Here is a 5,402-nt window from a genome sequence, read left to right on the forward strand (position 1 = left end):
GCAAAGTAATTAACTTTTCCTATTTGTATTGAAGGTTTTAACAGACCTAAGGAAAATGGTACACATTCACTTTTAGAAGAACTTAGATGTCTCACACTATCTTTTTTTAGTTTAAATACCATTTATTGGTGACTGCTAAAATGCCTGGTATATAGACTTTTTCAGTGGTCATTGTTTGCAAAGACAGATCAATTTAAATAATTCTTGCTTTCAGAGAGAAAACTGAATTATATCCTCTGTCTGGTAATGTCTGAAGAAAGACATATTTTTTTTAGAAAATCTGACAGATATTTATGACATTCCAAAGAAAAAGATTATAAAAATAACCATCCATCATAAACTATTTCCCAGAGACACAGACCTGCATATCAAGCACAGTACTTGTAACTTGCTCATGTCTGCTTTACTTGGTTTTATTCTATCTACTTCTAAGCTAAATACTGAATTTGAGTGGAAGGCAAAAAATAAAAAGTAGCAGATAGGCCTTCTCAACCTATAAATTAGTATGTATTGGTATGCTTGCAAATAGCTAGGGTTAAATATTTTTGTTCTTAGCAACAGTATAATTTACAGAAACCTGTATGGACATAGACAGGTAAGGGTTTGCTTTCCATACATAGTGGGAAAATTATGTCATGCAAGTGGAAAACAGTCTGCCAATAGGAAGTTCCCAAATGAGGAGTAGGAAATAGTCTGCTGGTAAGAAGTCCCCAAATGAGGACCATTACAGGACAGGGATGAGCATGGTGAAGAATGTCATCGTTCTCCAGCAAATCCTGAAGAGTGTGTCTTGAACTGCTGTAACCTATAAATCACTTCCTTGTTTCTTCCATGTCTCAGCAGCTGAGTAGGTCACAGCTGATAAGACATTTTAGTCCCTGCATGATTCACTCTTCCTCCTGTTTCCTTGATTTACCCTTGATCTCTCAAGCAAGAAAAACCAGTGAGCACTGGTCATTTATGCAAATATCTCATCAGTGTTAGTTTTTGTGTATCTGGTGTACCATGTGTAGTGTTATTAAATAAAGATGTGTCTGCAAAAGGGAAATGCACCAATTTATTTTAAATCCAATTGAAATCTAATTTATAGTGTCATGAGGCTTTGTATAAGCACTATTTCAATTTGACAGTGGTGAGTTATCTTCAGCATAAACTGACTCTAATCTTTGGAGACTAATTGATATAAAACAGCATCCACACATTTATTTGTATCAATTAGAAAACAATTAAAGGTAAACAGGGGAAAATTTCTCTTAGAATTTGTACCTAGCAGTTTGAATTTCCTATTTGACCGAGTCTTGGCAATAAAAAAATTGCCAATGCATAAAATCTGACAAAATTAATGGAGATATGGAGTCAACAGATAGTTCACTGCTCAGAGGACAAGACCACTCACCACTACTTTAGCCATAACAATAAAAGTTTTGATAACCGAAAGAGTGATTTGAGGATGGATGCATCAGAGGAGATGTGCAGTTATCAGCATGGAGATGATGTCCTTGGCAATTCTATTTGACTTTATTTCCTCTGTACAGAAATTGCCAGCAGGTTGTAGATCAGCAATCTCATTATTGCAAAGTCATGAATGTTCCTTCTCTCCTCATCCATTGTTAGGGTGGATATATCACAGGTGCAATGTACCGCAACATTTCTTTGCAGCACAACAAACCTGCGTGTCAAAAAACAGAAACAAAGATGAGCGAAGGTTTCTTGTCAGTTGTCTTAATTCTAGTCCAAAAAGGTCATAATTTAGAACTTCTTATGCATAGATGATTTTTTCCAGAAATACCACAAAAAAAAGAAGAAATTAGTCATTATCTCTCCCAAATACCACAATATCCATTCTACAGCACTGACTCAATATTACATTCTAGAAACCACATAAATTTACCATTTTAGGGCCTGTGCTTTATTGGTAGTTTGTATGAATTTGTCATATTTTATCCAGGTGGAGATACTGCATTATATATACCGTGCATGTTTTTACTTTTACATGCAGCACTGCCTTCGGTAAAGGAAGCGAATCCTTCTCTACACCTTTCTGCCATCATTTTTCCTGGAGCCATCAATGTTGATGTGCTGGCTGAACACACATCTCTGTTAATATTCCTGTTCCCTTGCCTCACCCCAGCAAGTGAGTGGATTTCTTCAGGAATATAGTATTCATGCAGATAGTGTCTGGTAGAACAAAGCATTTGAAAGGCAGGATGAAACATCTTTCTTGTCACTGGAGTGATTAAGGAGCAAGCTACAAAAAATAAAGGAGAAAGTCGCTGTTACATATTTATTCCCCATTAAATTGCCCATGGTATTTTATATGCTTTTTAATCAGGTTTAGCCCATGATATATTCAATATCAGGGTTAAATAACAGACATCTTGGAAGATTGTCTGACAGCTGGCATGGCCACAATCTATCTTACTTGACCTTACAACCCTTTTCTATTTTCAGGGTTGACTATACTCCCTAAAAGCAGGCCACCTGTATCAAGAAAAGGGTCTACTTAATGCGCCATCCTCATCTCTTCAGTCCCTTCCTGGGTTTCTGTGCAGGTCCATGTGTCCCTAGACACATCCATCAGAAGGCCATTGTGGACAAAGATCAAAAGGCAGATGTGTGGGAAGTGCCTCAGTGCTTCATCAGCGAGAAGACACTTGGGACCCATGTTCTCCAAAGAGAAGAGCCATGCAGTGAGTCAGATCTGCTGAGTACTCTTAGGCTATTACAGTAATGTCCATTAGGCTGCAGCTAAGAAAAAGAGTAAATGTAATGGCATAAGACTAATAGAAGTGTTGCCCTCTAAAATGATCAAGAGTGACAAGGAATCAGTGTGCTTTAGCAGGATCATGGCTGAGAGGTTGTGACTAGCTGAGCTTTACATGTAGCCAGACTCTAAATCTCACCTGATTCTTCCATATCTCCAACCCCAAGTGTGGTCTCTCACTCCTTCCAGTCTCACAAATTCCAAAGTCTCCTGGTTGGCAGCCATATCTGTATTTTAGGTTTTCCATGATACTTCCTGCCTGAGGAGAGAAGATAAGTCAAAAAAAGGCATTGAGCTGATGAGAGAGGCAGAGGGAGAAAGCTCGTTCTGGGCCTAAGTATGACTGCTTTAATTCTAAGCTTTAGATGGCTTCTATCAAGTATCTTTTTTCTTCTTTTCTTCAAATGATGTTTTACTTAGGCCTAACTGTCTATGCAAACATCTGGGTTTCGCACCTCGGCTAACTCTACCAGGTGAAGAGCTGGACAAGCTACATCCCAAATGATTCCCAAACAACTTAGTTTCACTGAAGTTTACTTAAATAGTCAAACCTACTTTGAGAGCATTGAGTAGTTATTTCTGCTACTGTATTTATGTCAAAAGTTTAAACAGTTCCAAATATATATTGTGTTTCCCAAGAGCCCTAGACTTCAATAGCAAAATATAGTAGAAACCAAAGACTTTAGTTCCAACATGAAGAGCAAATAACAGAACTAAATCTCATATCTTTTTTCAACTCAAGCATTTAATGCTCTGTCATGGAGAAAATGAAAATTTGAGGTTACTCTGTCATACATAACCTGATAGCCTAGCTCTCCGCTACTTTGTTCTTCATGGAGTCCTGAAGTAAAACAAAATTTAAGACTGTTTATGAAGTGTTCCTTGATTCAGATTTTTAGGTGGCAATGATTAAACATACTAAGATGTTTATGCAGCATTCACAATGTTGTGAACTGCATTTTTGAACCATAAGATGGACACATGAAGCTGCATCTGCCTACCTTCTGTTCCAGGTATGAGAAAGAAGTAGCTACAGATTTCTTTAACAAAAAGCTAAGGAGAAAAATATTTCCAAATATTTCCAGATTTGGTGGTTGAAAAGAAAGGATAATAAATTTGCCAGTTAGGAGAATTCACCCAATGAAGTTGCTGCATTTTGGACAACTGACAGATTCTGTACATTGAGAGATTCTCAGTAAGTAGAAAATACCCCCAAAATTAAAAAATAAAAACAAAACAAAACCAAAAAATGAACCAACCAAACAAAACAAAAAACCCTCCAACTGCGATATTTTTTCTTCCAGCCATAACAATAGTTGCAAAATATTTGCTTCTATGGATCTGCTTGAGGGAATTTGTCCTAATGTGAGAAGTAACTATGTTAGTAATTAAGAGCATTTGCTATTTATAAAATAAAAAACTACTTTCATAAAAAAATAAATTATCCAGACCCAGTACTGTCATATGATCACATGAATGATAACATATGCATGATCTCATGAATATGTGCCCCATCCAAATTAACATTGAGGTTCCTGAACCCAGTCCTCCTTCTGACCTTCATGTGTCCTTGGCTGAGTCTCAGCTTGCAAAGGCGGAATATCATTGGTAAGTATTTTCAAGCTTTTTCCAGCCTCGGGTTGGGAGAAATTTGATGGTATATTGTAGTCATTCCTCTTCTGTCTCTGATAAGTAGTGATAGAAGGATGTTGACATTTAAAACATTATCAATGGGTAGCTAAGTTCGTGCTTACTGAGAAGGATGAGTAAAATTGTTCCTCAGAACATTTTTAGTTAAGGTTCCAAAAGTGCAAGCAGATGCCACTACATCTGTTACATCCTGTTCCCATGCTTAAGAGCATGTCTCCCACCACGTTAGCTGGAAATTTCATTCTGAGGCAAATAGAAACAAACATCAATATTTCCCCTCATCTCCCAAGTCTTTATGATCTGGAGAACAAAGAAATAACATTTAAAAGATACCAATATATTTTACAGTTTACTTACAAAATCTAAACTTTGCATATGCTTACTATTAATATTCATGCATATGATGCAGAAGAAACTTATTTTTATAAATTTTGGATAAATAGCTAAAAATGTGTGTGCTAAAAACAATGTGAGACTAGAATCTAATGAAATATGTCTCTCCAATGTGAGAAACATATCCAATGTGAGAAATATATAGGATAAAAGGCATTACGTGGTCTATATGGCCATTTTCGCAAAGAGAATTGCAAAGGAAACAAGTTGTAAGTGACTAAGTAGGAACCAGCATATTTTCATGATACTGCTTGCAATTAGGGAGTGCTTACTGGTCATTCATAACAAAAAAATGTCATGTGTTTTTTTGTTAGTCCTTCTGTAAAAGTAATTCAATCATTTGCATATATGTATTTTTTAGCTTGTTGAATTAGTTTTCCTGGCTTTGAAATATTTCTATATGTCTATAAATAGCATTGTGCTCAACATCACATGCTAAGAACATATAGAATTAGGGTCTAAGGGCTGTGAATCATAATTTAAAATAATATTCAAGTCCTGATTTTGGTTTACCAAGGCAATAACTTTGAATGTCTGCACACGTTATCTTTTTTTGCTTTTGTAGCATTTATACTACAGTAAATCCCAATGGAAT

The sequence above is a fragment of the Geospiza fortis genome, unplaced genomic scaffold, assembly GCF_000277835.1.
Source record: "Geospiza fortis unplaced genomic scaffold, GeoFor_1.0 scaffold98, whole genome shotgun sequence".
In the NCBI taxonomy this organism is placed as follows: Eukaryota; Metazoa; Chordata; class Aves; order Passeriformes; family Thraupidae; genus Geospiza; species Geospiza fortis.